The 24,450-nt window shown below is 37.9% G+C and overlaps 1 protein-coding gene and 1 pseudogene across 1 annotated transcript in view; both read left to right on the top strand.

The window, feature by feature from the left end:
- EPHA6 (EPH receptor A6) overlaps positions 1-24,450 on the top strand; it is a 983,118-nt gene that overhangs the window by 661,547 nt on the left and 297,121 nt on the right. The window lies entirely within an intron of this gene.
- LOC102481727 (RNA-binding protein 4 pseudogene) lies at positions 3,621-5,340 on the top strand (annotated as a pseudogene).

The raw sequence follows: 24,450 nt of genomic DNA, 5'->3' as shown, positions 1-24,450 counted from the left end.
TGCACATACTGATTATGCAGTTTGAGTCCCAGACCCAGCAGCTGGAAAAACATGCCAGATGCATGCGTGTTCAAAAATCCAGAGAGGAGGATGAAAGAGAAAGGTTTTCAGCATGGCATCTCCTCTGGCATGGGTACTTTCTCACTTTCCCTCTCTCTCTCTTTCTCTATATTTGTCTCCCTGGTGAGTAAACATATCCTATAGCAAAAAAAAAAAAAAAAAAAAAGGAATATGCTAGTGGTGATTGCTAATTTTCACTGTTAGTATATAAAAAAATCTATTTAAGCCAGAACTCTTGATTTCTTCTCTCCCTAAGTATAGATTGATATAGATAGAGAGAGAGAGAGAGAGAGAGAGAGAGAGAGAGATAGCAAAGAGAAAGATATATGGAGCAAAGAGAAAGATGATTGAATGATAGATATAAAGGTCAGATAAATAGATCAATGTTCCCTCATATATAGTCATACAATACTTTCCTTTTTTAATTTAATGTTGACATTTAATGTGTCCTCTTATCTTTCACTGGACTAAAAGCATAGTTAAATATTATGCCCACTAACTGCATTTATTGAATACCGACTGTGTACTGGCCTTTGTATTGGGTACTTTGCTTATTTCTCCCTTTTTTAAAAAGATTTAATAAAATTACAATAAACTACAAAATCAGTAGGAAAAAAGTAAGAATAAATAAATATTCTCTGTAGATTTCCTTTAAAAAAAAGATAGAAGGTAATTGTTAGAAGATGATAAGAATTTTCTAAAAATTCAAATAAAATTGAAGTTATGCTCCAAAGTGAAATCATGCAAATACATCCCCACACATAGACACTTAAGGACAGTTCTTTGGGACTCATATTTATGCTTATTTTATGGGCATTCAATAAAGAAAAATGAGAATTAAAGTAATTTGCATTACCAATAATATTATCCATAGTGTATAAAATATTTGAAAAAATATTTGAGACATTTTTAACATAAATATGTTAAAGTTACATTTACATGTTAAAAAAGTAATCTAAATATGAAGAAATAAAACATTTGTTTTTATTTAAAACACCAGAAATGTGTTAATATTCAAATTCATTTTAGAGTAATAGGAAATAATTCTGTATGTGCGTTTTTAAAAGCTGTGTTTGCATTATACTGTAGTTTATTTATTATTATCTTTCTGAGATAGATTTTTGCTATAGTGCATGTGTACTTACCAGAGAGACAGAAAGTGAGAAATCATCTCCCCCCAGACAGGATGGCAATGCCACAATCCCTTCTTCTCCATTCTTCTGGGATATTGGGCATGCACATGTGCCCAGTGTGAGATTCAGGCAGTCAGATCTGGGAATCAAACCTCAGTCAGTTTCATGGGAGTCCAGCACCTTAACCACTATGCTACCTGCTGGCCACTATATGTCATTTTAAAAACCAAAATAAAACATAGTTTTTAAAAATGTAGATAGCAGGAACCAGCAGTTAGCGTAATGGCTATGTCGCTGTGCTGGACTCCCATGTAGTCAACCGTGGTTCGTGTCCCGGACCCAGTGGCTTAAAACTCATGCCGGGCGCATGTGCATGCGTGCCCAAGATCCCGAGAGGAGAACAGAGGAGAAGGGATTGCGGTGTGACCATCCCCCTTGGGGGGTGATTTTTCGCTTTCTGTCTCTCTGTCTCTCTCTGTCTGTCTGGCGAGCACACGTGCCCTGTAGCGAAAACCTCTCAAAGAAAAAAAATGTAGAGAGCTGGGGGACCAGCAGTTAGTGTAATGGCTATGTTGCTGGACTCCTACGTAGTCGACCGCAGTTCAAGTCCCGGACCTGGTGGCTTAACCTCACGCCAGGTGCGTGTGATTGCGTGCCCAAGATCCCGAGAGGAGAATGGAGGAGAAGGGGTTGTGATGTGGCCATCCCCTCTGGGGGGTGATTTCTAGCTTTCTATCTCTCTGTCTCTCTCTGTCTGCCTGGCAAGCGCACGTGCCCTATAGCAAAAACCTCTCCAAAAAAAAAAAAAAAAAGAAAAGAAAAGAAAGAAAGAAAAAAAAATGTAGATAGCTGAACCTTTGCTTAAATACTGGAAAATAGCTCGTGAGCTATCAAAAAAGAGCATAATTCAATTTAATGCCATTTTTTTCAAGAAAATAGGAATTTTACACTTAATAATTAGCAGTTTACCTCTTACATCTCCTTCATAGTTATTTAAATAACCCAGGAGAATTAATACATTGCCAACATGTAAATGAGGCATTCTTTATCTTGAAAAGATCAGTTATAGTTTAAATTTTAACAACATGTAAATTTAGGTTTTCACCTGTAGGCTACATGAAACAGTTTTGTAGCACAAATGCCACGTCTGTCAACATTTTCAAATGTATTATTTGCCAAAAGCAGTAACAATAGACTGGATTTATATAACATAAAATTAATCATCACACTGAAATAATCAAGAACTAACCTATAAATGAATGAATCTCAGTGGGTATTTCAAGGTAAAATCTTATATCCTGTCTTAGAAATTTATATAAAAAGTGATATATAGGCACAAAATAATTAACGCCATGAATTGTTTTGAAAACATCCGTAAGATTTAGTTATATTTTAGTAATTTGGTTCACTTTAACAGTTTACAGGTGGGAAATGATCATGAAAGTGCAGGTGGAGGACTGTATCTCTAGATTCCTTCTTCCCTAATGCATTTTGTCCCCATTCGACTAATTTTGTATATACTCCATTTTATACACTTAAAATTCTTGAATTGTTGAGTATTTTCTATTGAATAATATGTAAATTTCTTAACAAATATTCAAGTCTTCTTTCTAATCTAAATTGTCATCATTGTCACCTAGTATTCCTTAAGTTAACATATATTCTGGGAAAATTAATTTTATTTGGATTTTTACACACAGAAGGCTCTGTACTTTTATCATATTTAAGATTCTTCAATGACTTCCAACTGGAATATCTACACAACTATTACATTGCAAATGGGTCAACTCTTATGCTAACCTTCCTGAAGTAATCAAGATCAGTCTAGAAAGAAATTATCATTCTTTTCTAAACTTTGTATAATGTCTTATTGTGCAAGAACTTAATTCCCTACTATGTTAGAAATTCTTTGTGATCAAGAACTAAAGTCTGTATATTGTTTTTTTCTCATAAAGTGTCTTGCACAGAGTTAGGTTTCCAATATACATTTGATTGAATAAATAAAAATGAATAACATTCAAAAAGCTAAAATATGGAAGAATAGTATGGAGCCCACCAGTCCAAAAGAAAAGCATCAAATAATTTTATTTGCCACAGAAAAACAGTATTGCTTTTCTTTTTTTAAATTTTGAGTAACCAACTCAAGCTGTAACTAACTTGAATCTTGTACAAACATGATACAGGTGATTCTAATTGCACATTAGTTGCTAATTTTAATTTGGGAGTATTGTAGGTAGGGTTAAAAAAAAAAACTCTAACCCAGTTTTTTTCACATTTTCCTCTTTAAGTTCCTTTTATGATAAAAAAAAATCCCCATTATTTTTGATCCACTCTACTGGTTGACACACAATCTACTGCTTCAATTACTTAGGATGAAATTAGCTACATCATTATTAACAGCAGCCAGAAATTTTGGAATGATTATTAATGGTGGAGCATGAAGCAGAAAGAGGACCAGATGACCCTGGTGGAGTAATAAAAAAGTTAATTAATCAAGCAGGAGGCAGATTTTATATTTATGAGTCTACCCAAAGGAGGACAAATTCCAGTATATAAGACTTTAATTTGAAATAATCTCCAATCAATAGCACACTTTCAATGTTGGCAGCTGTAGGTGTATAAATGCAAACATCAGTAGGAAGGGAGAATTTTCTAGCAGTTCAGGTTTCTGAATATAAAGCAGCCGCCTCATGAGGCAGTAAAGGCCCCTCCTAACGAGAATGTGTGCTGAAGCTGGTTGAGGGCCTGTTGAGCACATCATAAAGGAAATCCCTGCTTTGTTCAGAAGGTTGGATCGAAGTTTACTGTAACTTCTGACATGTAGACTTCATCTGCACAGAATATGTGTTGAGTTCTATTATTCGAAGCATTATTCTATTCATTCTGGCCCCTAACACACAGTCTTTGAAATTGGTACTATTATCAATCTCATTGTACGAACCAGGAAACTGGCAGTATTAGAATGGATTGTGATGACGTTACTCATTTTGTACTACAGCTCAGAATCAGGATGGACTTCCCTTTCTAATCATTCAATATTTTCATTTTTTTATTCACTCTCATCATTATCTCTAATTTTCTACTTGATTATTTTTGTTCTTATATCCAATTGTTCACCCTCCCTTCACCCTCTCTTAATTCATTATATTTCTCCTTATAATAATGTTTCTTGGAATACAATCATAGATTTTGAGAAGACTGCAATTATTTATAAGCCACCGTGCATGCCATTCAGAGAGCTACGCAAAGTTTTAATGCAGATTTCTGGATTAATGCACACATGTAGACCAAGTATAACATTCCAAAGGGATAACATAATGCAGTTGCCATGATACACTTAAATACGGAAGGCCCGGATGAAGAGTTAACTATTTGCATAGAAAACAGAAATCTTTCTTTAAGAGACTGAATTGAAGAAAAAGATATTTTATTTCAATTTTGCCTAGATCTAATAAGGATTTTAGGTTGATGAGAACCAGGCTTATGTACCGTGAGACAGATTGAAGGCCTTAAAATGAAAAATTTTAAAGATCATAACTTTGCTAAATGAGCTGGAAAGAAAATCACTAACTATTAACAGGTACTTAGAAGTTGCAAAATGTGCATATCAAAGTATGATGTTACAATTGGCTCATATCTAAGAGGGAAGTAATAACAGTGGATCTATTTCTTAATGCAGAAGATAGTTTTAGCATTTACAATTTGTCAGATTTATCTGCTCAGGGAGAAAGAGGCCCTGCTGAATTCTGTGTAGGCTGTTTCAAGATGGTGAAGCTGTTCTTTGGAAACCACAGAACAGATCCACTCACTCTAAGCAGCATGGCAAGTTGCTAGAATGTGACATCATTGAGAACTACGGTTTTGTGCCAAACGCAGCCTGCACCACTACAGGCTTCATGGACTGAATGTCAACATGGAAGCTAGCAAGAACAGGAGCAAAACCTCACCAAAGTCCCAGGTGGGCAACAGCTATCCCGTCTGTACCAACCAGGAGCTTCAAGCCAAGTTTGAGGAGCACAGTGTAGTCCTTGAATGTGACATCATGAAAGAGTATGCCTTTGTACACATAGAGTGGGCAGAGGATGCAGCGGAGATTATTGGCCACCTTGATAACACAGAGCTTCAAGGTGGGATGCACGTGCACTGAAATTCCAAGCTGCAGTTGTGCATGAGGATACAGCCTTCATGGTACTCCATCTCCAGGACATTCTCGGCTCTGCGTGTGGTCCCTCAGGAACCGTGGACCTTAATTTACCTCACGAAGTTTGGACCTTTTCCCCTTTACTGTCATTTTTGTGTTCTTTATATCCTCCAGTACTTCAGTAGCTACCTGTTCATGTGCTGTTCTCCCAGGAGGCCTCACTGTGTGTGGAAACTGGTGAGAACTGTACTGTCTCCTCCCTGCCTCCTGCTTCCAGTGGGTGCTGGATTTGGGAATGATTAGCAAGATGTCCCTGCTCCCGAGTCTCTTTTTGACCCACAGGCTAGACAAATCAAGTTAGATCACTTTTTTTTCCTCCCAGTGAAATGAAAGTTTTCCAACATTTAAACAAACAAGCAAACAGAAAACACAACAGTATTGTTTTACTTTAAGCCAATAACTTATAGAACATATTCAGAAATATGTTTTCCTTGGTATAAAAGCCATTATCCTTACCTAGAATTTTTTTTCAAGACTAGGAGCCATTTCTTTCTTTTCTTAATTTCTTTTTGTGTGTGAGTGTGTGTGTGCACACATATGGTGTGCATTTGCTCCATGTAAACAATACAGTATTGCAAACTGTAGTCCCCATGCTGTCTGTTAGATCTTCATAACTTATTCATTTCGTGACGGAAAGTTTGAACACCTTAACCAACATTCCCTCATTTCTATTTTTATTTTTTGGTACTGCTTATATGGTTTTCTATACACACTTGGCAAATAAAAGTCATTTGATCAATAGCAAATGAGTTAATGTTATCTGGCAAATACTCAACATATATCTATTTTTTTCAAACATATTACATGCATTTTATTACTCTCATTATTTTGTTACTCTCTTCCAATATATCTCACATTTATTTGTTTATTTTGTTCATAAATTAATGTCAGGCAGTAGCTGAATTCTAGGGATACAAATAATATCCACCTTTGTCTTTAGGAAAGTCACCACTAAACCTCAAAAGACACTTGCTAATAGAGTTGCCTATGCTGTTGCCTAATTCTGGTTTTAATTTACCTCAATTTGAGATAGATTTTTATTTTCTTTCACCCATCACATAAATTGCCTGAATTTTTCTGTCAAGCTATTTGACTTTACAACCTTGAATTCTTCTAGAAAGCAAAAATGCTCCTTAGATGTTTGGTGAAAATGCTCATTTAGTGAAAAGTACATTCTCTGTGTAACACTTGAAGATGTAGCGCCATTTTTTTTAGATTACATGGATCGGCTTTCTTAGCTTCTATTTGAAGTGTTTTTTATTTGTTTTTAATTGCCATATTTTAGTTGGTAGGAAAGGATCAAGGGGAGAGGGAAAAAAACTTAATTTCTCACTGTAACCATATGGAGGTCTTTCTAGTGCTGCTGGTATAATTCTTAATTAGGGTCGACCTCTCACCCCCTCTGCTGTGTGATCTCTTACTGAGCCCAAGAAGGGAATAGGAGTGCTGTGTTGTTTTGCAGGTGCTTATGAGTGGGATTGTACAATAGAGGGCTCTAGCTGGCTGTAAAGTCACACACAGTGGTGAGCCATGATGCGGTTCTTACAGGGGAAAGATAGAAACATACTTCTAGGATGAGTTGTCCTTTGGGAAGTCACAGACTGGAAATGTGACAAAGCACAGGGCTTTGGTTCCTTTTGAGGTTTCTTTCCTGATTGGATTTTATCCACTTACGAGTACTTTGTTATTCAGAACTGTGAAATCTGAGATTTGGATGAAAGAGTTAAAATATCAGGCTAAAACTTTGCTATAGAGTGTGTGTCCCCTGGGGAGATGGTCATGCCATCCTCCAGTCTCCTCTCAGGATTTTGGGCATGCACACATACATGCCTGGTGTGAGTTTCAAGCTGCTGGATCCAAGATTCAAATCATGATCTACATGCCGGCATCCAGGAAAAAAAAAAAAAAAAAAAAAAACATTATGACATCTGCTGGTCCCAGGCTAAAATGATTTTTTAAAAAATCTGTAAACATTAAATGTCATGCGCTAAGTGAGAACATGAAGACATAGTCTGAAAATTTTAAAGTTAGTAATGCCCATGCCCAATAAAAAATCTTTTAAATTCTCTAATATAACATCTTCTAAATTTGTACTAAACCAATGCAATTTTAATTTTATCTCACCATGAAGTGACTGTATCAAGTGGACAGATGTTTATGAAATAAACCCAACCTGTTCCATGAAGGATTGTGTAAGTATTAAGACACAGATTCAGTGTTCCTGTTAAATTTTCCTTCTCAACGGAAGCCGTAGTTCAGTGAATTTAAATTGAGTAACAAGAATTCTTGGCAAAATCACAGGAGCCTTTTAAAGATTTAGCTATGCTTGCACAAACTCAAGCAGGACATGCGTGAGCACATTACTATACCATACACTATACGGACAGGTGAAGTAGCAGAATATGGCGACCTTACTGACAGACATAAACTAGCTGATCCACAACAAACTGAATATAACGCTCTCTTATGCTTCTGGAAAACTGAACACCCACTTTAACATGCTCTCATACCATAGCTTTATATTTTTTTTAAATTTTTTATCATATATTTGCTGAATACATAGCCAGAAAGCACACTAGATGATATTTTTCAACAATTAATGTCAGCATTTCTGTAAACAGTAAAAATTATAATACTACTTACAAAGTTAGCACACATAAGTAGCATGTGTTCTGGAAAACTGAACACCCACTTTAACATGCTCTCATACCATAGCTTTATATTTTTTTTAAATTTTTTATCATATATTTGCTGAATACATAGCCAGAAAGCACACTAGATGATATTTTTCAACAATTAATGTCAGCATTTCTGTAAACAGTAAAAATTATAATACTACTTACAAAGTTAGCACACATAAGTAACATGTGTGTGTGTGTTATGTATATATACAGTGTATATTATGGCTGTTACTATATATTGGGTCATTGGAAAAGTCATGGCATGTTTTGCATAGAAAAAATAGAGGAACTAAAAGATGGCAATAATGGTTACATCTCTGGACTTCCACATAGTTGACCACAGTTCAAATTCTGGATAAGCTGCTTAAAATTCACACCAGGTATGTGTGGGCATTCATGCCCAGTTTCTGAAAGGAGAATGGAGAAGAGATTGTGGTGTGGCCATCCCCCTGGGTATGGGGGAGGGCAGTGATTTCTCATTTTCTGTCTCTCTATCTCTCCAGTGAGTGCATGCGCCCTTTAGCAAGACTCTCTATAAAAAAAAAAGAGAGAGAGAGAGAGAGAGACATAGAAAAATATGCCATGACTTTTCAGATGACCCAAAAGTATACTTATAATAAATAATAATACATATATCATATATTTATACATACTTTTTACTCCCATTTTGAGATAAAAGAATGAAATCAGCAGTGTTTTAAGTACTGTTGCATAATTTGTTATCCTTCTAAGTTAAAATATTTTATTTCAAAATTTGAGATTTAGTACCTAAATTTAAAGTAATGAGGGGAAAGTGAAGGGCACTTGAGAGGAAGCAGTGAGAACTAAGCGAGCAGGAGAACGTTTAATTGTCCAACTTACTCATTTGCTTCTTCACTTAATCGAAGCATATTCACGGATGCAATGGATACAGCGGTAGGCACTAGGGATTCAAAGATGAAAGAATAAACTTGTTCCCAGCTTTCTCAAAAGCCAGTGAAAAGTTCAGAAATTAAACAAAAGTATTATATAATCTAATGTGTGATGTGTAGTAGAGCACATGGAAGAAAAATACAACCTCATGTCAAGGAAAGCTTCCTCAAAGACATGTCTCGTCCCGGCTGTCCTGACCAGGCAGCGGCATGCTGCTCTTCAGTGCGGGAAGCCACATGGTTGACAATGGGGTCAAATCCCTAGTTGACCTGAAACACACCAGGCTCTCCTGTCCAAGATCCTGACTGGCAAGAGTGTGGGTAACAGGGTATGAAGAAACCCTGTGAGGGCTGTCATTTTTTCCCTCTCTTTCTGTATCTCTTGATGTTATAATATATATAAATAAATACATAACAATTAAAAAAGAAATAATATCTTAAAGGAGACTTTCAAGTTAAGTAAGACTTGGCCATAAAAGGGGCTGAGGTGGGAGGAGGAGAGAGTGGCTAAGAGAAGATTGGGGAGCTTCTGTTCTCTCCTGGATAGGGAGAGCAGTACGTCTGCAGCTGTTGAGATAAAAAAGCATGGGACTTTCCAGTAACTGGAAGAATGTTAGAATGGCTAGAACTGTGGTTCTGAAAATGTGAGCCTTACACCAAAAGCAATAACAAAATCTGGACCACGCTATATGCAAATGTGTAGACCTTACACTAGACTACTGAACCAGAAACTCTGGGGGTTGGACCCAGCTATTTGTTTGGACCAGCCTTCCAGGTAATTCTGACACGTGTTTTAGTTAGAGAACCAGAAACTTCATCAGTACACAAGGAAGAGGGGCAAGAATGATGGAGAGGATGGTCCAGAAAATGCAAGATGTGAGGTTGGTGGGGACTGCCCAGTGCTATCCTTTATCGTGCTACTGAGACTCCAACTTCCTGGGTTTTTACTTTTCTTCAAATTATCTATAGTTTTGGAGACACACAAACTAGTAAGAAAGAGCCTTCCATAACTGACTTCTCTAGACACAGTGCTAATACATCTAATTATTTCCTCACCTGAATTTTGTCACACTAAAAGTAAAACAGTTCATATTATCTTTTTCATTGTCACTCCTTTAGCTGTCATAACTTCCAAATTCCATAGAGTCTATCTTAGCCTTAAGAATTCACCTAGCAAAGGTGCTAGAACCTTGGAAATTATCCATTTTCATTCTGACGCATGCTTGCTTTCCTCCATGCTTGCTCTCTCTGGAGATATGCAACTCTGCCTGCATGTCTCTCCTTGGTAGTTCCTGTTTGGTCCCTGGACTTTCAAGGCACAGTGAACTTGGTCACCAGAACCTCCTGAGAAAACTGAAAAATGGTCACTTGCCAAAATCCTAGAAATTAAGTTATCTGGGAAACTTCTGAATCTGGGTGAGCAGAGGCGAAAGTGATATGTTAGCAAAGCACAGTTCAACATCAAGACTAATATGTCACACAGAGGGCTCACTGGCTTCTCTCAGGTTAGGGTTCATGGTAGTATGTTCTTATTCGTGAAAGCAAAATGATACATTCAATTAAGCAACTTAAGACTTGATCTCTTGACTCACAAGGATTCTTTTCTCTAGACTTTATTTATCAATAAAATTAAGAGAATGTGCTAAATTACCTTCCCTTGTTCTAAAAATGAAAATTACTTAGTGAAGTAATTAAGGACATGGGTCAGACCACTATGGACCAACATCCAGACTCTGCCATTCCCCAGCCATTAGGACTGAAGGAACACAACGTAGTCAATTTACGTTTTGGTTTCCTTATAAGAAAACTAGAAATTTGTTCATTTAAGAATATTTATTTTTTACTTATTTCATAAGAGAGAGAGGCAGAGACCCCCATGAGGGTCTTGCCATGTCATAATCCTTCTGTTAGCCTACCAGCCAGCCAGGTTCATCCTGAATCTGAACTCCAGGCTTTCCATATGGCTCCAGTACCACACAGCAACACCTACCTCCTGCACCACCATGGATATCCCTATTATTTTTTTTTGTACAGTTATTTATTCAAAAAATATTTGTGAGATCCCAGTTTGTACTGAATTCTATTCTACAGGATAAGGAAATAACAGAAACAGACAAAAATATTTGTTGTCTTGGGGATTACAATCTAGAGTGAAAAGAAAGGCAATAAACAAACAATCAGCAAGATACTCAGTATGTCAGGTTGTGTAGAGATGCGGGGTGCTGCCAAGATCTCCCATGGAGGATCAGGCTCCTAGTCTGTGAACACACAGAGTTTTGCCTGCTGAAAACCCATACCTGGCAGGTCCAAGACAGGTCAATGTCAGAAACAAAGACCCAGCCCCATTGCTTCAATTCAGGAAAACTCCTAAAACTGTCTCAGCTCCAGAACTCCTAAGGTCTGCGAACGCCTCTGTAGCTACCACATGGCAGTTCAGTTACTGCCTCTCCCATTTCTGCCTACATGTCCTTGCCACTGTCACTCCCCAAAGAACCTAAAAGTATTTGTTATTTTAATTAATTACCAATCTTCCTCTGATGGAGATTGCATTGCATTGGATAAGACATTTTAGACCATCCTGTGCTGTGAATTAGCTCCTACTCATCTCCGTAAAGAAGAAAAAATTAAGAAGGAAGAAGAATGTAATTCTGGAGAGAGAACCCTCTTAGAACATGCTGTGGAAGTCTCTTCAATTTTCTTTACTTTTCTTTTTTTTTTTTTGGAGAGGTTTTTGCTATAGGGCACGTGTGCTTGCCAGAACGACAGAGAGAGACAGAGAGACAGAAAGCGAGAAATCATCCCCCAGGAGGACGGCCATGCCACAATCCTTTCTCCTCCATTCTGCTCTCAGAATCTTAGTTACATACACACACACACCTGGTATGAGTTTAAGCCACCGGGTCCAGGACTTGAACCGCAGTCTACTACATGGGAGTCCAGCAACATAACCATTATGCAACTGCTGGTCTCAATCCTCTTAAATTTTCAAGTGGAAATTAAAAGACTCATTGTGACAGACTCTTTTTCTGTCATGAACAACTGAATTTAAGAGTGATTTATAAGGATAGAGTTTTATTTAGCTCAGGATTTTGGAGCTTCAAAGTAAAAAAGCCATGTCAGCTGAAGGTATTCTCCTTGGTGTAGTCTGTCTGCAGAGTCCCGAGGCAGCATAAGCCGTCACACACAGGACAGAGCAAGAGTAGAGCATCCATGTCCGTGTGCGCTCTTAGAAAGCTGTCAGGGGTCAGTCATGGATGCTCCACCCCAGTGATGTCATCCAAGCTCATTCAAATCCCCAAAGCCCCCGATTGCAACACCATGATTGAATTAAATTTTCATTCTCACAACACCAACACAATGACTCACCAAATGTCAACACATTAATTTCTTGGGGACATATTCAAACTGTAGTACTAGCAATAGCTACCTATCCTACTGTCTGATTTAAAAACAAAATAAATAGCCAGGTCACTGACTTTCTTACCTAGAAATAAATGATCCAAAGAAAGGAAAACTTAGTTATGCATTAAAAACTATATTTTGGTTCATAATAGGTATTAGTTATGCTAATATCCAAACTTTCATAAAAGCATATTTTTACCTTGCATAATAACTGAAGAGAGAGCCCAGCAGGAGGAATGGAGGTTATGGCACCAGATTCTAAAAAGGCTGACCACGGTTTGAGTTCTGGACCTGGTTGCTTGAAAATCAATCTGGGCACATGTGTGTCCAAGCCCAAAATCCCTCTTTCACTATCTCTGTCTCTCTCCTAAGATCACACACACCCTTATAGCAAAAATCTTTTTTAAAAAAATACGTTAAAAGAAATCTACTCTATTATGTTCCAATTTAGTCCAAGTAACCTGGCCCAAAAGTAGAGCACAAAGCTGAAGCATAGAGAGGAGATTTGGAATTTCTAATCACCCTGAGCACATTCTTTCTCTTGTCATGTTTCGTACTATAGCTCAAAATGCTTTCTGAATCTTTCTAAATCATTGACAGCTAATTCTTGTCCATTGGAGAATGACTTCTCACTGTTTATATTTATCTATTTTAAGAGCTGCACCTTTTCACAACCAGCTTGATGTCTTTTTGTCATTTCATCACTCTTTCACTCTGCTTACGTGCCCACTCAGATGATAAATTTCAAATTGTATTAATCAAAAGCCTGCACTAAAATATCCAATTTAATACCTATAGTGATTTAATAAAACTTATGTGCCTTTACAATTGCTTCCTGCTTGAATTCAGCAATATTTTTAAGGATTATTCATGATCAGATTTTACCCTACCCTTGAGATTATTGATAAAAGCTAATAAGAGAAAACTGTTTAATTTTTACAAGAAGAAAACTACACACACACACACACAAAAACACTATTGTGCATTAAACAGTACCATTTTCCCTATTACCCTGACTGCTCAAGATGGAGGGAGAAATATTTTACTGGAATAGAGAGCAAAAAGTAAGCAAGCTTGGTAGGGAGGGCTGAAGCTCTTCCAGCTTCAGACCCCTGGGTGCTCATTCTCTCAATAAGAAGCAGCAGCTGAAGGAGTTATTCTACCTTTATACCAGCTAGTGACTTCTCGAAGCCTCCAACACCTCAGGACTTAACATGCATAAGGAGAAAATGGGCACCTTCCCCAGGCCCATGACTAGGAAGCCATTTGAGGGAATTTTATGTGCATTCTTTGCTTAAGATGTTTCATAGCTTGCACAGTAGGATCTGGGGGAGCAGAACTCATGGAGAACAGAAAATCCCAACTTGAAAAATAACAACAATTAGAAAATACTGTCTGTGGGGATCAGCAGTTAGCATAATGGCTATGTCACTGAACTCCCATGTAGTCGACCACAGTTCAAGTCCCAGACCCGATGGCTGAAACTCACGCCGGGTATGTATGCAAGCATGCCCAAGATCTTGAGAAGAGAATGGAGAAGAAGGGATTGTGGCATGGCCATCCCCCCGGGGGGGTGATTTCTCACTTTCTGTCTCTCTGTCTTTCTGGCGAACGCATGTGCCCTATAGCAAAAACCTTTCCAGAAAAAAATGAAAGAAAGAAAGAAAGAAAGAAAAGAAAATACTGTCTGTGAATCTCCACAAGAGAAACAGCATAGAAAACCTGAGTCCAGGGACCGCAGATGGCATAGCAACTATATTGCTGGACCCCTACGTGTTTGACCACATTTTGAGTCCTGGGCCGGTAACTTCAAACTCATGTGGAGCATGTGTTCATGCATCCCTAAGATCCTGGGAGGAGAATGAAGGAGGATAGCAATGTTGCCATTTCCCTGGGGGATGATTTCTTGCTTTCTGTCTCTCTGTGTCTGTCTATCTCTCCAGCAAGCACACATGCCCTATAGCAAAACGCAACCACCCATCCCCAATAGAAAAAACCTCCCCAAAAAAAAAAAAAAAAAGAGAGAGAGAGAGAGAGAACCTCACTCAAAGCTAGATATCTGGAACTCCATTGCTGATAAAAAAAAGAAAAATAATTTAGCACATGACTTAGTCAAGCTAAGTGTATGGAATTTAGAAATTCTTCCCTTGGTATTTTAAAAAGGGATAGAAATGACCTGATATATTTTTGTTAATCATCCAGAATTATTTAATCAAGAATTTGGGCTAAATAGACTACTCCTATATATCTCACACACACACACACACACAGACACACATACACACACACACACACATACACACACACACACACATTAAACTAATCTGAATTATTAATATCATTCACCAGGGATAAGAGGAAATTGCAACAATAGTCTAATTTACGTTCTGGGAAAAAAGCTGAATGTTTTAAACAATAAGTAGCATGACTTTTCCCATATATATGCTAACATATCTAAATTGCCCTTAATTATTATAAGGATGCTTTCTCAGAACGCTTGATTAACTAAACAGAGAAATGTTGATTTTTATTTGCACTTCTCTTTTTCCTAAGAACATTTGAGGCAGTTTAAAACACATTCACAAAATGTTTTATAAATTAGAACCAGAAATAGAAAATTGAGTTCATAAAAACAAGAGGGAACAAAGCCTCAATTTGATAATTATTACTAGAGCTGCAGCACGTGCACATGCTCTCTGCCTCTGAGATTCCCGGCAGCAGCTAGAGAAGGCAGGGTAATCATACCCTCATGAAGCATAAGTGCTGTAGAAGAGATGAACAGAGGGCATTAAGGATAATGGCCTCAAGCAGTTTTTCAACAAATGCAGAAGTTATTTGTTTGTTTTCATATGATAGTTTCTGACATAACGTTGACAGAGCCTAAGTAAAGTGCCACCACTGAAGATGATTTTTCCGTGGTGTGAGAAAAGGAAGGTTAGTTAATATTCCTAGAAAGTGGATGAAAAGAATCACCATGCATATTTCTCTTCTAAATATTTGGTCTTTTAGTCAGGAACACCAAATTAGGACAGCCTCTTCAGATCCTGCAATTGCGGGTATCTGAGCACCATGAGTTAGGTAAAGCAATGAGGGATGCAGGAATATTCCAGACTAGGCTTCCAAATGCTTAAAACTAAAAACTCTCAGATAGAAAACTCTCTGAGTTTTTTCTTGAGGCACATGGGTACTTATCTCTGTTTTGCTCTCAGAAGGTTAGTTTTACCTGTGTCTATGTTCATGTAGGAAAATTATAGTTCACAAATGTACACTTCCCTTAATTGTAACCATCCACCATAATTGTCGAACTATGAATCCTAATCACAAATTTCTGGAAGAGGAATGTGGTTGGTCCGGTTTGGACAGTTAGTTATCCATCCTTCATCCAGTTCATATAACTAGATGCCAGAGACTGAGGGAACAATCTCCACACAGCCCTACCCTGTGGGTGGAGGCAGTTTTCAAAGAGACACTATAAACAGGGACTTCAGAGGATACTTACTAAGAATGTTAGTATTTAATGAATGTTTAGAATGTAGATTTTTTATTGTAATATCAATAGATGATACAAATGGTATAAAAATAAGGTGAAGAGATGCAGAAATTCTTCTGTTATGAAAGTCAAGATGCTCAACCAAAATTTTTGCCAAGATAAAAATAAAATCTCCCCACATTTACACTGAGTGGGCTGCAGGCAAAGCAAATATTATCCTTAGGAAGCAGATTTGAACCAGCTCCCGCAATTAGACATACTCTAGATTGAGAGCCCAGAGTCCCACACCAAAGGATACCATGGAAAAAGATGATTTGGGCCTGGAAATTTTTCAAAGCAGGTGTTCCGAGTCATCAAAAAGAACCTGACAAGCACTGCTCCATGGAAAAAGTGATACTGAGCTGCAGAGCTCGGCAGCACACTTGTTCAAAATGGAAATAGCTTGTCTTATTGGGTAGAGTTTTGATCAATTGCCTTTTGTCTGCCAAAGAAAATGATTTTAGTTTTGATAAAGTTGATGATGCTCTGTTCTTTCTGGCAGCAGAAGGATAGCAGAATTATTTGTATCCTGCAATCAATTTTAGTTGTTGAAAATTAAATCCATAACATCAGCATCTAGAAACAGGCTTATCTTTCTGTCTACTCTGATGGCAAATATCCAGTTCATCTAAAATCCGTACTATATTCTGAAGATATTAGTTTAAAAATGAATATGAACACAGTACAGTTTTATATTAGATGACGTTGAGAATGATTGTGTTAGGGAATGTGATCCTTTTAGTCCAGTTTCAGTGAGGAGAGTTAACTCCTACATATTTTTTTTTTCTTTTTCAGAGTTTTGTTTTGTTTTGTTCTGTTTGCTATAGAGTATGTATGCTCACTGGAGAGACAGAGAGAAAGTGAGAAATCACAACTTAGGGAAATGGCCACACTGCAATCCATTCTCCTCTTGAGATTTTGGGCACTCACACACATGCTAGGTCTGGGACTTGAACTGCAGTTGACCCCATGGGAGTCCGATGATGCTCTGTTCTTTCTGGCAGCAGAAGGATAGCAGAATTATTTGTATCCTGCAATCAATTTTAGTTGTTGAAAATTAAATCCATAACATCAGCATCTAGAAACAGGCTTATCTTTCTGTCTACTCTGATGGCAAATATCCAGTTCATCTAAAATCCGTACTATATTCTGAAGATATTAGTTTAAAAATGAATATGAACACAGTACAGTTTTATATTAGATGACGTTGAGAATGATTGTGTTAGGGAATGTGATCCTTTTAGTCCAGTTTCAGTGAGGAGAGTTAACTCCTACATATTTTTTTTTTCTTTTTCAGAGTTTTGTTTTGTTTTGTTCTGTTTGCTATAGAGTATGTATGCTCACTGGAGAGACAGAGAGAAAGTGAGAAATCACAACTTAGGGAAATGGCCACACTGCAATCCATTCTCCTCTTGAGATTTTGGGCACTCACACACATGCTAGGTCTGGGACTTGAACTGCAGTTGACCCCATGGGAGTCCAGTGCCTTAAGCATTATGCTACCTGCTGGCCTCAAGTTCCACATTTTTATATAAAAATACTAAACCTCATTTTTTGTACACTTGATTCCTAGGCAATGAAGTCAGAGTTTAGTTTAGAGTGGTTTGCATAGCAAACAACCTTATTTTCCTGGAAATAATAGTAGTAAATATTAGAGTAATACTGTACCTGAAATCTTCTTGCTTCTAATATAAAATATTCGATTTGGAGACCTCACACACATGGTTCACAGACAAGCATGACAAAAATAATCAAGGAGAGTAAACAGTTGAGTTTTGTGGTACCAAGTTCTAAGCCTTTTAAAATAGAGGAGGTTTCCTTTGAATCTGTTCAGAATTGGTGTTGGTGATGGTTAGAGGTTGTCTGAGCTAAGTCATTTGATGTTCTTCAGAACAAGCTTAAAACAATGATCTATAAACTTCCTTGGAACTTACTTACTTTTAGAGGATGATCAAATGAGTTTCGGCCTAAAGCAGTAGCAGGTCCTTGTTAGATGCCTCGGATCTAAATTACCTGAAGGGATGTACTTGGGTCCATAAAGCCAAAAGAAATGGGTCCCAGACATTGAGGGTTATCTGTTCTTCCATAAATACTTCTACTAAAGCCATATAAGCAACAACTGTAGCTTCAAATTTGTTACTTTCAATTGGGAAAATTAAGTAAAGGCTTTCCACAAGGATTTCTTTAGATCCAGTATTTTGGTGGTAAGGACTTTATAATTAAATTTTAACATGTTGTCTGGCCTGAAATTGTTGTCTGCTCACATGCATTTATTTATTTTTGATTTGTTCCTATATCCATGCAGTTTTATTAAATCCATACATAAGAGCCGTTAAATATGGAGCAAACATGACTGATTTTTCCTTCAGAAACTGTCAATCTATTAAAGGAAAAAAAATCAGAATCTCTTCTGGCAGAACATTTGATAATCTTTGTACAGCAAAAGGTTGTTTGAGAAAAGTAAAAACATCCTCACTTAATTTTACCTTATTCTTTCTGTCCTATCCATCATGTCATGGGGCAAAAAGACTCAGCAAGTTGTGTTTAGCATCACAATAAAAAGAAAATCATGAAGTTAGACAGAAAATGTCTAGCTCGAGCAATATAATAAATAAAAATTACTAGGACTTAGTTTATAAATATAAAGATGCTTTTATTTCCCTGGTCTTTTTTTTTTTTTTTTTTTAGAGAGAGAGAGGTTTTTGCTATAGGGTGCGTGCGTGCGCCAGACAGAGACAGAGAGACAGAAAGCGAGAAATCACCACCCAGCGGGGATGGCCATGCCACAATCCCTTTTCCTCCATTCTCCTCTCAGGATCTTGGGCATGCATGCACACGCACCCGGCATGAGTTTAAGCCACCGGGTCTGGGACGTAAACCACGGTTGACTACATGGGAGTCCAATGACATAGCCATTACGTTAACTGCTGGTCCCTCCCTAGTCTTATAGTAGGATATATAGACAGGCAAATGCTTTCTTCTTGGTTCATATATTAACTAGGACTCTCAGTTCCAAATGAGAAATTAACCCAACTGCCTTAACCAATAGTGAGGCTTTATTGTTTCATGTAATTGCAAAGTTAAAGGAGTAACGTGAGATTCAACCCTAAGTTAGACTCTTCAACAGTGTCCTCAATAATTTCTTCGACTGGGTTGATTCTATTTTCCTATCTGTTGGATTTATCTATAAGTAGGGTCTTCTAATATATTTGAAAAAGTGCATTATCAGTAAAAATTATAAATTGGAGTAAATTTACATCTCTACCATACTCCTAAAACTGACTATCAAAAGCCCCTTGAGGGACCAGCAGTTAGCATAATGGCTATGTCTCTGGAATCCCATGTAGTCAACCATGGTTCACGTCCTGGACCCGTTGGCTTAAACTCACGCCGGTCGTGTGTGCCTGCATGCACAAGATCCCAAGAGGAGAATGGAGGAGAAGGGATTGCGGCATGGCCATCCCCCCTGGGGGGGTGATTTCTCGCTTTCTGTCTCTATGTCTCTCTCTGTCTTTCTGGTGAGCACACGCACCCTATAGCAAAAAGCTCTTCAAAAAAATTAAAATAAAAAAATAGTCACTTGGGAAGAACACAAGCATGCTGACTAGTCAATTTAAATTCTTATGATCTATTCCTTGTCTTTGTCTCCTAATTTCTCTTCTACATTCATGTCTTAGACAGTTCAAGGTACACAGAAACAATTCCCAAAGGTGGCGTACTGGTTTTTTTTACTCCTTACTGTCTGCGATGTTATTTCTAACTATAATGTCCCAGTATCTATGCACCACCTTTGTGACCTGCAGGTTTCTTCTGATCATATCAGATGTGGCTTGAGAATCATATTCTTTATAAAATCTTCTCTGGGGCCCAGCAGATAGTGTAGCAGTTACATGGCTGGATTCCCACATGGCCTACAGTCGTTTGTGTCCCAGACCTGGGCTTAAAAATCACCCCCAGCATGTGTGTGTACGTGCCCAAGATCCCAGGAGGAGAATGGAGGAAAACGAATGGAGGTGTGGCCATCCACCCTGGGAGGGGCAATATCTTACTTTCTGTCTCACTGTCTCTGTCTCTGTCTCTCTCTCTCTGGTAAGCGCATGTGTCCTAAAGCAAAAACCTCTTAAAATTTCTTTTCCCTCTGTTTCTTTCTCTTGAAGTAACCCTTCTTGCACTTTTCCCTTATGACTTCACACATGTCTCCATCTTAGCAACAATTGTACCATATTAAAATTCAGGTTTAGTTATCTGTCTTCCTCACCAAAAAGTAACTTTTTTTTTCTTTTTTTCCGAGAGGTTTTTGTTTTTGTTTTTGCTAAAGGGCACGTGCACTCGCCAAGAAAATGGAGAGAGACAGAGAGACAGAAAACGAGAAATCACCCCCCAGGTGGGATGGTCATGCCACAATCCCTTCTCCTCCATTCTCCTCTGTTATCTTGGGCATGCAAGCACACATGCCCGGCATGAGTTTAAGCCACTGGGTCCTGCACGCAAACCGCGGTTGACGACATGGGAGTTCAGTGACATAGCCATTACACTAACTGCTGGTCCTCTCATTTCTAATTAAGGATAATTTTGTTGTTTTTTTAATCAGTAATGAGACAATGGATGAGAATTTTCTCAATGAACTTTCTAGAACATTTTTCTAAATAAACCAATGTGCATTTTTCATCAAGATTATATTTTCTTTATATTTCCTATAAAAATTGAATCTAAATAAATCTTTGTGTTTATTAACCTTATAAAACTTGTGAGCTCTAATGGCTATACATTTAATTACAAAGCTATCTACCTCCAACCACAGTAACCATTATACTGAGAAGTATAACCTCAAAGACATGGATATGCTTACCACATGAAATACCCACCATCAGTGTCTTGTACATGGTGAACTGTATTTGAAATTGAACATCATTGGTCCTAAGTCAGCAATCCATGGAATTTGTGAAATTTATAAGAAAATCCTATTCTACACTAGGTCAAAAGGAAAAAACATTGAAATATGTATGTATGAAAATATAAGCATTTAGATTGCAAAAAAGTTTCAAGGTCTCCTCTCTACTGACTGCCAGGAACAATATGAAATATGGACAATTACAAATAATATCCTTGATATTTAGAATGTTGACAATAGTTCAATGTATTTAAATACCTGGAATACTTTTCTTTGTTCTTTGAAATTTGTTTCATGAAGTTTATGATGGCAAAGCATTTTGGTCATTTACTAATAAACACAAGAGTTTGTTTTTTGAAAAAAAAAAAAAAAGAAATGAAATAAAAGAAAGAAAGAGAGTTTCATCTCACTGCACTACCTGTCTCGGCGTCTGCCTCCCCATCAAGTTATACCAAACCCACATTTTCCAATTATCCCTCTGTCATTCGGCATTTTTATCTGACAAGTAAATTGAGGTCATCACGAAGAATGGATCTTGAAATCTTTGGTGCCCTGATGTAGCCACAGTTTGATGTACTGAACTGCACTGTTTCCAGAAAAGAAGCAGAGCCGCAACAGAAGGCACAGCTGTGAAATCGCTTTCTGAAAAAAAGAAAATATAATCCCTGCCAAGGGTCCCTACTTCAGCAGAAATCATCCATGAGGTTTGTCTCCATCCAGCTGAGAAGTCAGTAGTCAGCTCACTTGACTGGAACAAAGACTCTCTTGCCACTCTGTCTTTTATTTAGAATCTTAAGGGTCTTATTCTTGGTTGTGGAGAACATCAAATATTGAATGAGTACAAAAGAAAATCATTAGTGCAATGCCATGTTGCTACCTCTTCTTCTAAATGTAATGTAGTTCACTCAAAATCTGACCAAGGCCATTTAAAAAATAATAATAATTCACATTATTTTCTATTAATTTATCTCTGAACAAATGAAATTCCAAAATGTAAATGTAAATGGTCATTTATAAAAATAAGACATGTTTAAACATAAATATTGCCACATAAATCAAATAAGAAAACTGTTCAGGAATAGTTTTTCCTTCTGTTGACGGTGTGTCCTTACCCTTTCATGAACAACATGTGTTTGCTAAAACCTATCTGGTGTAAATTATGATGCTAATCCTTTGTTCAGTAGGAAGTTGAAAGAGATTATTTTTGTAATCAAGAAGCTTATAATGCAGTTGACTTATGCCAAAGGACTGAAACCCTCAGAAAATGAGTCATTTTTGATAGCTGAAGCTTTTAGTAAGGATTTTATCTTAAAATATTTTTATACCTTTTAATAATAAAAATTAAAATAAAAAATAAATGTTCCAATCATGCATTCACAAACTCCTGCCATTTTTTTTTTTTAGGTTTTTGTCATATGGCATGTACGCTCACTGGAAAGAGACAGAGACTGTGAGAGGGAAAGTGAGAACTCACCCTTAAGGAGGTATGGCCATGCCGCAGTCCCTTCTCCTCCATTCTCCTCTCAGGATTTTAGGCATGCATGCACGTGAACCCAGTGTGATTTTCAAGCCACTGGGTCTGGGGCTTGAACCACGGTAGGCCTCGTGAAGGTCCAGTCCTTTAACCACTATTCCACCTGCTGGCCCCAACTCCTGTCCTTTTAAAAAGTAACTTACACTTATCTCAGTATTTTTTTTTAAATTGACTTTGGAAGATCATGTTAATGTATTGAGTTATAACAGAGAGAGGGTTTTGGTGCTCACTGAATTATTTTTAAGTTTATTTTCCCCCCTCTCTCTTCCACAAGCAAGAGAGACAGAGAGGAAAGACGGGTAAGCATAAAGTCAGGTCCCCCAGCAGGATTTTCATCCCAGTTCCACCTCCAGCTTTAGTTAGGGATCATGGGCTCACATGCACCCAGTGTGTGCACATGGAGGTCTCTGTGTACAGACTGGAACCTCTCAGAACACGGCGTTACCACCGCGCTACCACCTGGACCCTGCTCCTTGAGTTGTGGGGCTATTGGATCCCTGGCTCCTGGCTCCTGACAGTGTGCATTTTGAATTCTTATGTCAGATTTTCAGTTTTCCTGTCCCTCCCCTCAGTCTATTCATTCGTGTGCACGTGTATTCAACTCTCTCTTTAGATGCCTGCTCCCTGACTCTAACTTCTAATCTCCTGTTACCATGGTCTTTCATGAACTTGGAAATCAATAAATACTTCTGAAGTGCAAGTGCGAGGCATCAAAGCTCTTCTGTTGGGTAAACAATGCATTCTTAGTGTGTGAACATCAGCCAGATGTCTCTTCAGAGATCTGTGTTTGTCTTGCCCTTGCTCAACCGCATTTCACACAACTGAGGCTGCAATCTAGCTGATGTTTAATAAACGTGATGAGTTATGTACCTGAACTAAGAAAACAGCAGTGGAAATTGGAGAGGATGGGGAAGGATCTAAGAAATACTTAAAAGAGAGGGGCAGGGGCTAGCATGGTGGTTAAGGCACTCACTTCTCACATAGCCAACCACAGTCTGAGCCCCAGACATGATGGATTGAAAATCACGCAAGCACATGTGTGTGAAGATAGGGAGAGAAGCCAACTAGGTGACTGTATGTCACTTGGCTGTCCCCGATCTAGCTGCTTGAAAACACACCAGGCGCATGAGCCTGTGTGCCCAAAATCCTGAGTGGAGAGTGGAGGGGAAGAGATGGCAGTGTGGCCATTCCTCTGGGGGGCGGGGTGCTTTATCTCTCTCTCTGTCTCTCTCTCTCTCTCTTTTCCTTCTGTCTGGTAAATCTGTGTACCCTATGGTAATTGTTTTAAAATAAAAAGTAAAATTTTTTAAAAGAGAAAACTACTTTAAAGTTAGGAAGACCTAAGAAAGTATCATCTGAGTGCTTAGTCCAAGATTTCATGCCTGAGTATCTCTTAGAATGTTGTGCCCCCAGGGGTAATTATACTCTCTAAGCAAAGAAGATCCTAAATACTTTTATTTCCAATTTTTTTTTTACAGAATTTTTAAGTTTAACTCTATTTATTTATTTTAATTTGATCTGAGTGGGACAGAGAGAGAGGGAAAGTGAGAAAGCAAGCCACCAGGTCTGGGACTCGAACCACAGTCAGCAATGTGGGGGAGTCCAGCACCCTTAACCACCATGCCACCTGTCAGCTCCAATTCTAAATACTTTTATTATTATTGTTTTTAATGCCAGAGAGCAGGCATGCATGCATGAGAGAGAGAACCCCTTAATAAGGTTGATCAAGCCACAATTCTTTTCTCTCCACTTCTCCAACCCATATAAATATGCTTATATTCATGTATGCTCCTAGTGTTTTCTCAAGCTGATTAGGCTAGGACTCAATCCCCTGTTTACCTTTGGGGTCCAGCTTCCTCTGTGTAATGCCTAATCACTAACCTGCTGGGCCAGATTCTGAATATTTTTAAATATTATCTTGAAAAATAATCCTCTAATCACATTATTGATCAATTGAAAAGAGACATTGGAAGGGCAACCTAATGGAAAATGATAAAAACTAGTCTACTTTGTGAGGTTGAGCCTGACATTAGGCTGCAACAGTGGAAATAAAGACAAGATGATTTAGGGCATGGAGAAAAATTTTGACTAGGGACTCAGTGTGGTAG

This window comes from Tupaia chinensis, unplaced genomic scaffold, assembly GCF_000334495.1.
Source record: "Tupaia chinensis unplaced genomic scaffold, TupChi_1.0 Scaffold149851_1, whole genome shotgun sequence".
In the NCBI taxonomy this organism is placed as follows: Eukaryota; Metazoa; Chordata; class Mammalia; order Scandentia; family Tupaiidae; genus Tupaia; species Tupaia belangeri.
The sequence above is the reverse complement of the archived record's forward strand: the minus strand, read 5'-3'. Positions and strand labels throughout refer to the sequence as shown.